Source organism: Molossus molossus, unplaced genomic scaffold, assembly GCF_014108415.1.
Source record: "Molossus molossus isolate mMolMol1 unplaced genomic scaffold, mMolMol1.p scaffold_m16_p_1, whole genome shotgun sequence".
Classification (NCBI taxonomy): Eukaryota; Metazoa; Chordata; class Mammalia; order Chiroptera; family Molossidae; genus Molossus; species Molossus molossus.
The window spans coordinates 11,026,515-11,038,913 of NW_023425344.1; the positions used below are offsets into that span (position 1 = coordinate 11,026,515).

The 12,399-nt window shown below is 43.0% G+C and overlaps 1 pseudogene; it reads right to left on the bottom strand.

Moving 5' to 3' along the window:
• Positions 1-11,018: 11,018 nt before the first annotated feature.
• LOC118620974 lies at positions 11,019-11,243 on the bottom strand (annotated as a pseudogene).
• Positions 11,244-12,399: the final 1,156 nt, after the last annotated feature.

Genomic DNA, 12,399 nt, shown 5'->3' on the forward strand with positions numbered 1-12,399 from the left:
CCAGGAGTGAAGAGGGATGGACTAGAACAGCCCCAGAGACGCGCTGGCTTTACAAGCACTTCTTTACAAGTGATGCCAATGAAATCCGGTTGAAACAGGGCAGCACTTGGAGTAAGTTGCCTGGTGATGCTTCCCTGGCAGGGCGAGTTACCTAGAACTTGAGCCTCTGCCACCCAGAGGGAAGGACAGTGACTCAGGTCAATCCTAAAATGTTAGGGATTTTGTATTCTCCAGTAATTCGGTCAGAAAACTGTCCAAATATAATACTCGTAGAAGCAGTGAATTGCACAATTATGCGGTTGATGCTGTGGTTTTATGCAAAGGGATTATAAAGGTGTTAAAATTGTTGGTGAAGGAGACTACAGCCAAGATCCTTGCAGGTGGGTTAGGAAAGGATGCCTCCTAGTGACTCTGAGGGGCACATTTAATGGCGTGGTGCCTCAGACTCACACATAAGGTTTCAGTGCAATAGAAAATGTAATGTCGGGTACATCAGTGACAGTCAGTCTGATGAAAGTATGCTAACTTCTCTGCATCAAGCATTCTCCTTGGACAATGCAGGGGACATGTAAGAATTGCTAGCCTTTGTTGGACCTTGTTAGTGTACAACACTCTACTCAAAGTATTTTATCTGTATTGATGAATTTAATTTTACAACAGCCCTTGGAGATAGGAATACTGAGAAAATAGAGGTAGAGAAGCATCAAATAATGTGCCCAAAGTCACACCATGAGGTAGTTTTGAGGTAAGCAAGCTGGCTCCCGATCCCCGTTTACTAACTACCACAGTGTCTGTTTGCATCTCACTTATGGTATTTCTTTATCTGTTCTGGATACAAATTCTCTGCTGATTCCAAGGATTGCAAATATCTTTCCTCATCCTCTGGTTTGCTTTTTCACTCTCTTAATGTCTTTTTCTTGAACAGAAGTTCTTAATTGTAAGTGATCTATCTTTTTCTTTATTGTAGTGGGTTTTGCTACCTTATTTAAGTCATCTTTGCTTACCTCAGGTTCACCCAAATCATCTCCCATGTTATGCCCTACAAGTTTGATTGTTTTACCTTTCACATCAACTTGGAAATGAGTTTTGTGTTTGATGTGAGGTAAGGGTCAAAACTCCTATTATCCCTTATGATATCCAGTTCAACCAACTTCATGTATTGAGACCAAAGGGCTTCATTTATTTTAAAAAAAACAAACAAAAAACACTGATTCCTGTCCACAGCTCTGCAGTATCAACTTTATAATAAATCAAATGCACAGATGAGAATGCTAACTCATTTTTAAATAGCAGTTTGGCATAACTAGTGCACAAAATAAATTATTTCAGAATACTTTTCAACATGAGGAGATTTTAATAAAAATCTGATCATGATACTCTAATCCCACATATTTAAATTTAGACTTACCCTTCCACTGGTGAAATTCCATGGAGGTTTTATTGCAGATATACTCTATCCCAGATCTTCCCAATGTTGTGTGAACAGAAAATTGTTCTCTGGGGATTTTGGGTGGGGGGTAAGGGAGGGTTTAGAAGTAAATGCAGAGAGGGAAAATATTAATCCTTCACCACATAAATTCATTTGTTCAGGCCAAAGAATGAGACCACTTTCTTTTTGACCCTGGGATTTTTCTAAACATGTGATGTGCTAATACCTAGGGAGCTGCATTAAGAAGAAGCATTTCTCAATTCAGTTGAGGGCTACAATCCAAGGTTCATCAAGTAACTGAGACTAATATCCTCTAGGCAAAAAGCTAGAGGATAACTAAACCTTTCCTGGGCTTGCAAATCTACCCAGGAAAGTAAGATTTGACAATGGTGTTTAACATGGGTCTTCCCACATTCATTTAAACCCAGTAGAGGGTGCCACAATCAGCAAAACACCAACACCCACAGGGAAAACTTGGCAGGCTCCAAAACCTACTGGGATAGCCAAAATGGTGAAACAAAGAAACAAATCCCAAATAAAAGAGCAAGAGAACTCTACTGAAGATGAAATCAATGAAATGCAGTTAAGCAAGTTATCAGAGGTAGAGTTCAAAGCCATGTTAGTGAGAAAGCTCAACAGCATGAGTAAGGACATCAGCACCATGAGTAAAGATATAGAAACATTGATAACCAACCAATTGGAAATGAAGAATGACATAACAGAAAGAAAGAGCACATTGGAAGGAATAACTAGCAGAGTAGAGGAAGCTGAGGACTGGATCAGTGACTTAGAAGACAGGGTAGAAAAAATTATCCAATCAGAAAAGCAAAAGGAAAAAACAATTAAAAAACAGAAAGACAGTTTAAGAGAATTGTGGGACAATTAAAAACGTAACAACATCCACATCATAGGAGTTCCCGAAGAAAAAGAAAATGAGCAAAGGTTAGAGAATATATTTGATGAAATTGTGACAGAAAACTTCCCTAACTTGGTGAAGGAAAAAGGCATTCAAGTTCAAAAAGCACAGAGAGCCCCAAGTAAGAAGAACCCAAACAGGCACACACTAGGATACATAGTAATTAAAATGCCAAAAATTAAAGACAAAGAGAGAATCCTAAAGGCAGCAAGAGATAAGCAACAGGTTATCTACAAAGAAATCCCCATAAGGCTATCAGTTGAATTCTCAACAGAAACACTACAGGCCAGAAGGGAATGGCATGAAGTAATCAAGGTCATGAAAAACAAGGATCTGCATCCAAGACTACTCTATCCAGCAAGGCTATCATTAAAAATAAAAGATGAAATAAAGAGCTTCCCAGACCAAAAAAAAAAAGACTGAGGGAATATATTAGCACAAACCAGCACTGTAAGAAATGTTAAAAGGACTGCTGTAATTAGTAGAAGAAATAGGAAGAAAAATATAACCACAATAAACAAAAATGTCCATAAATAAGAAGAAACATTTCCCAACCTTCTTTGACCACACAGTCCCGTGATCTCAGAGCATGTCATTCTCAGCATGGACTCCGTTCTGTTTAATGGGGATGAGAGAAGCCATTCTGTTCCTGCCCCCAAACCTAGTCACCAGCGTCTGACCTCACTTTTTCCTTCCCCCTCTGTTCCTAGGGCACACCCTCCGGTCTAGGGACAGCCCTTCACGGCTGGTTGTTGTAACCAGGGAGAGCTTTACTGCGTGGTGGCTGAAGCAGGGAGAGAGGTAGAGAATTACCATGCTAGTTAAGGTAGAATTAAGATGTCTTGGTGATTCTGCACTGAAGAGTGAGGCAAAGTACAGTAGATCCTCTACTCTAGAAATTTAGGTCACTCCTAAATATCTAGCTTAAGCAACAAAGTGGATGTCCTGCTTTTTAAAATTATTATTATTATCCTCACCCAAGGACATTTTTGCATTTATCTTCAGATAGAGTGGGAGAGAGGGAGGAAGAGAGAGAGAGAAACATCGATGTGACAGAGACACATCGACTGGTTGCCACCCACAGGACCCCAACTAGGGCCGGGCGCAAACTGCAACCGAGGTACATGGGAACCGAACCCAGGTCTCTCTGGCCCATGGGCCAACACTCTAACCACTGAGCCATACTGGCCAGGGCCCTGCCTTTTTTTTTTTTTTTTAATCCTCGCCTGAGGATATGTTTCAATTGATTTTAGAGAGAGAGGAAGGAAAGGGGTGGGGGACACACAGACGTGAGAGAGAAACATCGATCGGTTTCCTCCTGTATAGGCCCTGACCAGGGTTTGAAACTGCAACCTGGGTATGTGCCTTGACCAAGAATTGAACCCACAACCCTTTGGTGCACAGGACGAGATGCTCTAATCAACTGAGCCACACCAGCCAGGGAGGATGGAGGACACAGAAGCAGAAGCAGTCCTGGTGGGGATTAAGGAAAGAGGCAGCAGAACAAAATGTTTCCATTTTACAGGAGTTGAGTTTGAAGGACTTTGAGACATCCAAGTGGAAATGGGCAATAGGCAGGTGGATCTATGGGTCTGGAGTTCGGGTGAGTCATCCTGGCTAGTGATAGTAATTTTGCAAGCATTAACATATACCTGGAATGAAAGCAGGGGAATGATAAGATTGCCCAAATACAGTATTTGTGCTTGGATGACATGAGGGCCACATACTGAAACTTGAGGAAGTCCTACACTCACCATACAGGTGGAGGAGGAGAGACTAGAAAGGTGTGGTCTCAGAGGTAGGAGATAAAAATACTGATTAGAGGGCAAGAATAGTCAACAAGTTCAAATGCTGCTGACCAGTCAGCAAGATTAAGGACTGAGAAGAGTCCAGCAGGTTCTGCAAAGTGGAGATTATTTATCTTGGCAAGAGCAATATCGAAGGTCTTTTCTATCTTCACCAGATACTGTAAAAATGTAAGTTAGCTCATGTCACTCCTCCGCTTTCAGACTTACAGTGTCTGAAAAGTGATCTGGTCTCTCCACTTCCAAGCAGTTATTTCCTGGTCCTCCTGTCCTACGATTCTCTGCTCCTTCACACTTGCCCCCTTTTTGTGTCTTTAAAAAGCCAGGAAGGCTCCTGCCACAGGGCCTTTGCACTTGCTGTTTGCTCTGTAATAAAACGTCTCTATCACCATGCTCCTTAATCTCAGGAGCATTTGAAACTCCTGAGCACTCAGTAGTCACTGTTCCTTCCCTGGCTTTGGTGACACTAAACCTTGAATGTTATGAAGCTGAGCACAGTGACCAGCATCAGAGCTACATATGTGGTTATCCATTCAGGAAGCTCTCAGCATACCAATTTGCAATACAGGGACAGGGCCAGTTTTGTGGGTGTGTGATCTGTGTGGTCGCACAGGTCCCCATACTTAGCGGGGCCCAGTGCTTGGTTTCATGCTCTGCTGTTACCATCTTGTCATTCTCAATCGTTGTGAACAGAGCCCCCACATTTTCATTATGCATTGGGCCCTGAAAATAATGTAGTCAGATCTGGTAGAAGATTCTAAAATAGCAACGGACCAAATCAGAAATATAGGTCCCAATTAACTCAAAGTCCCCCTATTTTGATTCTCATACATCTAGTGAAATATAAATTGACTTTCTTCCCACATGGTACATAATGCCCTCAAATGAAAATCAAACACTCCTCATGATGCTACTCTTATCTGCGGAGTATTTAAAACAACAACAACAAACGTGCAAGTTTTAAGGAGCAGCTACAGACCACTCCCTCCCCTTGAGACCAGGCCATTTGACAGTTTCTGTCTGTCTCTCACCATCAAGGGAAATCAAATAATGCTGTTGTGGCATAGTGATTTGCTTTATTATCTAAAGTTATGATAACATAACTTTGTAATGTTATCTGTGTGTATTGGTTAGAATACAAATTCAGCTGCTAGAACAAAGGTAACTATAAGAGTGACCTAAACAAAGTAATAGGATGTTAGTAGTCCAGAAATGATTCACTGGCTTCAGGCTGTTGGTAACTCAGCTTCCTTATGTCTTGTGGGTCACAGTGTTGCTGCTCTAGTTCCTACCATTAAGGCTGCATTCCAGTGAGAGAGAAGGGGAGAAGAGGAAGAAGAAGGCTTTCTCTTTCATTTCATAGAAATCGTGAGGCTTTTTCCCTGGAACTACTTACTTTCTCTGTTTTCCTCCTGCCCCATCGGTTGCTACATTCCATTCTCTGTGCTGGTTCTTCTTTGTTCCAACATCTTTTTTTTTTTTTTAATCCTCACCCGAGGACATTTTTGCATTTATGTTCAGATAGAGTGGGAGAGAGAGGGAGGAAAAAGAGAGAGAAACATTGATGTGAGAGAGACACATCGACTGGCTGCTACCCACATGACCCCAACCGGGGCTGGGGCCAAACTGCAACCGAGGTACATGCCCTTAGCAGGAACCATACCCAGGATTCTCTGGTCCACAGGCCGATGCTCTAACCGCTGAGCCAAACTGGCCAGGGCTGTTCCAACATCTTTGTGTTGAAGGAACCTAGAGCTCAGTCCTTGGTCCTTCGCTCTTTCTTTCTCTCTATCTGCACTCCTTTCTTTCGTGGACTCCTGGCTTGAAGTACCATCTGTAAGCCAATGACATCCACATGTGTATCTCAGGCTCAGAACTACTTCCTGAACTCCATATCCGGAGTTTACATCTCCACATGGATGTCTAGTGGACATCTCACAATCCCGACAGACCCCTGAAGACCTGCGCCCCACTCCTTCCTAGTTGATAGCATCCTACTTCCCATTTTTGTTGATGACAACTTCCTTATAGCTGCTCAGGCCAAACATTGGAGTCACCTTTGACTCCTCTTTCTGTCACACCCAACCTCCATGAAGAAGTTGATGACCCCACTTGAAACATATACCCAGAATCTGCCCTGGCCGGTTTGCTCAGCGGTTAGAGCATCGGCCCTCGGACCAATGAGTCGCGGGTTCAATTCCAGTCAGGGGCACGTACCTCGGTTGTGGTGTCCCCGGCCCTGGTCGGGTCATGCAGGAGACAACCAGTCAATGTGGCTCTATAACATGGATGTTTCTCTCTGTCTCTCTCTCTCCTTCCCTCCCACTCTATCTGATAATAAGTAGAAAAATATCCTCAGGTGAGGAATAAAAAAATAAAGATATACCCAGAATGACAGTTTCTCAACACCTCCACTCACACCTCAGTCTGCGCCACCATCTAATCTTACCTACATTATTATAATGGCCTAACCGGTCTTTCTGCTTCTACCCTGGCTCCCTACAGACTGTCCTCAATCCAGAAGCCAGAGTTAGATCATGTGTTCCACTCTGCTCAAAACCCTCCAATGCTCCCACTGCACTCAGAATAAAAGCCAAAGTCCTTGACGTGGCCTGCAGGTCCTACATGGTCAGCCCTCCCTGTCCCCATCATTCATGGTCTTCCCTACTGCTCCTCACTGGCCTTCTCACTGTTCCTCAACAATGCCGGCATGCTCCTGCCTCGGGGCACGTGCCATGGCTGTTCTCTGGGCCAGATGAGCTCTTCCCCAGAATCCGCACAGCTCATTCCCTTACCTCCTTGAAGGCTGCGCTCAAATATCCTTTACTCCGTGAGGCCTAATGTGACCATGTACTAAACACTGCAACACACATACCCTCACTGATTGCCCCCAACCCCACCCCCTTACCCTGCTCTACATTTTCTTTTTCCTATAGCACATATCATCTTCTAATATACCAGGTAATTCAATTGGTCATTATATTTACTGCCGCCCCCCTCACCCCCACCACATACACACACACTAAAATGTAAGTTCCACAGAAGCAAAGATATTTGTCTCCTTTATTCACTGCCGGACCCCAAGTACCTAAAACAGTGCCCTGGGAGACGCTCAATAAATATTTTTAAATGAATGAGTGGGTGAAGAAGGGCCGTGCTTTGGAGGTTGCACACTTCGCTTCCACCCTCTGCTGTGAGCTGGAACCTAGTCACAGGACCTAGCCAAGCTTCTCGCCTGGCTGAATCTTCCGATTATAGACAAAAAGGGGAGACCAATATTGGGGGACAGCTCACAGACTCTACCACAGTGTAGAGGTTACCTTTATCCTCAGTGATTGCCATTGACTAACATTATCCAGTTATGATTTGAAGGGAAGAAATTACAAAATGAAAAAAGATGTCAAGCAAGTTAAAATATTATGCTGTGGTTAATACATGTAGCAATTCCCTTCATTTGAACATAGCAGGAGGCGTTTTAACTATATCTGCTTGAAGCAGTTGAATTATTAGCCTGGCCTGGATGACCCAAGAAGAGGTAAGTGACAGATACTCATCAGTGTTTAAACCATCAGGTCTCTTCTTGCTTCTCTGACTGCTCCCTACTTTGCCTCTTTCTCAGGTGTTGCCCTGTCCTGACAAGGGGTGTCTTGCATAGGCTCTGTCCTTCCCCTTGATCTTCTTGGTCTGTGATGGCTTCTCTAGAGAAACCATCAGACTCCTGGCTGTCGAACTCACCCTGTAAGCCTGTACAGTTGGCCCTCGTTTATCGCGGTTAATCAGTTCCAGGCTCTACCGGGATAAATGAATTTCCGCGAAGTAGGATTCTTTATTTATATACCGTCTATTCTCGCCACTTCGTGCTTCGACTTTCACGGCTTCACTCTACCGCGGTTCTTTCAAATACTCTACTCTACTCTACTCTACTCTACTATACTCTACTACACTACACTATATTTGAAAAAACCGTGATACAGGGAAGCCGCGACAGTCGAAGCGTGAAGTGGCGAGGGATGACTGTATCATCAGCTCAAGCTCTCATGGAACGTTTTTTCCATCTGCTTTCCCTTCAATGCTCCACTGGTGCTTCAGAGTCAACATTTATAATTAAACTCCCCATCACCCATCAACCTCCCTAAGCAAGAAGGGAGTGTTAGGCCCCAAACAGGGTAGTGATGTGTATTTTCCCACATTCATATGTTGTATCTCGCTGATTCTGCCTTTCATTTCCCAGATGGAGTCATCTAACAAGTTCCATCGGAAACACATGCTGCCAGCCAGCTTACATGCTGCTAAAAGATCGTTTTTCCAAAAGTTAAAATCACGATTCTCCTACAGATATAAAATAAATACCTGTTAGAGATTTTCTTTAACTCGTGAAACAGATAGTTGTTAAAACTGGTTCAAAAGAGAATTCTGAGAACCCACATATGTATAGAACAGGCATACTGAAATAAACGTGCAAATGGAGACAACACCAGCTTTCCCACAGCCGAGAGCTGTCGATTGAACTTCTACTGGACAGGGCATAATTTGTGCATCTACCGGTAAGACTTGTATCGCACTGCATAACAATTTCAGATTTGTGAAAGAATGTCCCTGAAATCTGAATCATATAACCCAGAAAAGTCTCCGCACAATCTCTCTGGACGATACAGAAGTGTCCACTGAAACACAGCTTTCCCCGACACTGTTCAGTCTTTCTCCACCCTTGACGCCATCTCTGTCAATCATACTAAAACACAGCTTTTCCCTCTTCCCAGCTTCTACAAAGCACATTATTGAATCCATGCTGACTCCCACATCAATAATAAACTCTTCTAGCCTTTCAAAATCCTCTTTAATCCAGCATCACTGTCTTTTATAACCACCTTTTATTCCAGACAGGGCTGAGCTCTATGCCCCAAGCCACGCCAACACTCTCCGACACATCCCTCCGTATCCTGATGTCCTCCTCCACCATCTGCATCCTTCTTATTTTACTGGCTTACTTCCCGCTTCTGTCCTGTTCTTTAATAGTCAATGCTACATCCACTAGACCTTAATCATGCATTCATTCAAGCATTTTATGAACACCTGTGTATGTGCCAGCCGTAGTCTCGACGAGATTCAGGCACTAGAAATCCAGAGATAAAAGCCTTGGCTCCCAAGATGCCTCAGGGTAACAAACAATGAGCACGCAGGTGATCAGTGCTTTTTTTTTAAATTAATTTATTTATTTTTGTTACAGATGTTTCTCCTTTTTCCCCCACTGATTTCCCCCTCTCCCTCCCTCCTCACCCTGTCCCCAGCTTTGTTGTCCATGACCTTTGTTCATGCATACATGCATATAAGTTCTGTGGTTTATCTCTCCCCCACCACCCCATGTTCTGGGGATTGTCAGTCTGTACCCTACTTCCACGTCTCTGGGACTACCCCATTCCTCAGACTGTTATGTTCATTATATTCCACAAATAAGTGAAATATTTTTAAATGAATGAATGGGTGTCTTTCTCTGTTTGGCCTGTTTCGCTTAGGATAGTACTTTCCAGGTCCCTCCATGTCGTCTCAAAGGATAAGAGATCTTTCTTTCTTACAGCTGCATAGTACTCCATCGTGTATATGTACCACAGCTTTCTTATCCATTCGTCATAAGGAACTGGAGCATATGTACATGTAACTCTATGAACACTGTAGATTTTTATCTCTTTAAAGAGATATATATCTTGTCTCTACTAGATTATAAAGTCTTTGAGGACAGGGACACAAATTTCGTTGTATCCTATGGTTTCTAACAGAAAAATATAGCAAACACTTTGTACTTAGAGTCTGATAGATGACTAAATCTTACACCCCAAAGTGGTCAATAATACTGTTCAGTAAGGACAAAAGTTTTTGGGCGGCTGTGAAATTTATTTCTCCCATATCCCATTGGGCACATGAAAATGTAAATGCTGTGGTCCTTGAAGCAAAGAAATAAATGAGGATATGCCAGGAAGCAAGTTATTCCTTGAGGGAGTAGCAGACAAATAAAACAAAGGGAACAATGGAATGGAGATAGAGACAACTCTGCATTGCGGAGGGCTCTGGAGCTCACTGAGCCCCCCCCCCCCAATTCATACACAAAATCGGGGCACAGGTTTTAATTTTTGGTTGTGGAAACTGCAGCCTGATCTCATTGAAACAACAAAAGTTATAAAGTAATTATAAAGATTTCTTTCTTAGATCTCTTATCCTTTGAGACAACATGGAGGGACCTGGAAAGTATTATCCTAAGCGAAACAAGCCAGGCAGAAAAAGACAAATACCACATGATCTCACTTATTTGTGGAATATAGTGAACATAACAGTCTGAGGAATTGGGTAGACCCAGAGACGTGGAAGTAGGGTACAGACTGACAACCCTCAGAAGAGGGCATGGTGGGGGGAGGGAAGAGATAAACCACAGCACTTATATGCATGCATGCATAATCAATGGACATGGACAACAAAGCCAGGGACAGGGTGGGGGGGATGGAGAGGAGGGTGTCAATGGGGTAAAAAGGAGAAACATCTGTAACAAAAATAAAATTAAAAAAAAAAATTCAACACATAAAAACAAAAATAAAGAACCTAGAAGCTTGGGCCAAGAAAAAAAAAAAGATTTTTCTTTTTTGAGTGAATATAGATGAATTTTGGAGAGTTTACTGAGTTTATGATGCTTTAACTATCTGAAGGAGGTGGAAGCCAAAGAGGACCTATCATCCCCAACTCTCCCAACCTCCAAGACAGGACAGTCAAATCTCTGCTGTGTGCAGCCCTTGGAGAATGAAATAGACAGACCCTCCTTCCTGCCACCGAGACCAAGGCACAGACTTGGATACTGACTTCCCCCGCGCCCTGAGCTAAAACCAAAGATTCAGCTAAAACTAGGTTGAGGTGTAACATTTAGGGTGGCTTTCGGATCCCTCCTTGAGCTTCCGCATGTACTCTGAATTACATTCAATAGTGTACTTTTCTTTTTTCAACTGTACTTTTTTATAACAAAATATTTTAAACCCCTTTAAAATATATATGTATATTAAACTGATAAGAACAGATACTACACTTGATCTTAGCCAAACGGCCAAGAATTAAAACAACAATGAGGTATCACCTCACACCTGTCAGAATGGCCACCATCAACAAATCATCAAACAAGTGTTGGCGAGGGTGTGGAGACAAGGGGACTCTAGTACACTGCTGGTGGGAATGCAGACTGGTGCAGCCACTATGGAAAACACTATGGTGTTACCTCAAAAAATTAAAAATTGAACTTCCATTTGACCCAGTGATCCCACTTCTAGGAGTATACCCTAAGAAGCCTGAAACACCAATTGGAAAGAATATATGTACCCCCATATTGATAGCAGCACTATTTACAATAGCTAAGATCTGGAAACAGCCCAAATGTCCATCAGTAGACGAATGGATAAAAAAGCGGTGGTATATATACACAATGGAGTACTATGCAGCTGTAAGAAAGAAAGATCTCTTATCCTTTGAGAAGACATGGAGGGACCTGGAAAGTACTATCCTAAGCGAAACAAGTCAAACAGAGAAAGACAATTATCATACAATCTCACTTATTTGTGGAATATAATGAACATAACAGTCTGAGGAATGGGGTGGTCCCAGAGACGTGGAAGTGGGGTACAGACTGACAATCCCCAGAAGAGGGGGTAGGGGATGCATGTATGCATGAACAATGGACATGGACAACAAAGATGGGGACAGGGTGGGGAGGGAGGGGTAGGGGGGTATCAGTGGGGGGAAAAGGAGAAACATCTGTAATAAAAATAAATTAATTAATTAATAAAAAAGAAAATATATATATATTTAAAACATTAAGCACTATTCGCAAAGCTCCTATCTTCAAACACAGTATTTGGGTTAACAGCCCTATAAAGGCACACTTTTGGGCCAGATGTAAAGTTCAAAAACTTTGAAGAAAAAAAAGGAAAGAAAACGAATTTTAAAAAACTCAGTAGGCACTTCACTCCTACCATTAGACCTCTGCCGTAAAGCGACGTGCATCTTCTATTTCTTGGGGTTCCACAGAGCCTCGCCTCCATCCCGCCCCTAGTACGTCTTAGACTAGACCCCGCCCCTCTCTAGCACGCTTGTACGAGATCCCCGCCTCTTTGTCCCCGATCGCGCGTGCACGCGAGCACGATGGCACGCCCCTGAGTGCTCGCTACGGCCTCGTGTCCATTCCCGCACCACTCAGCCCTCCAGGGCATAACCGCCCGCCC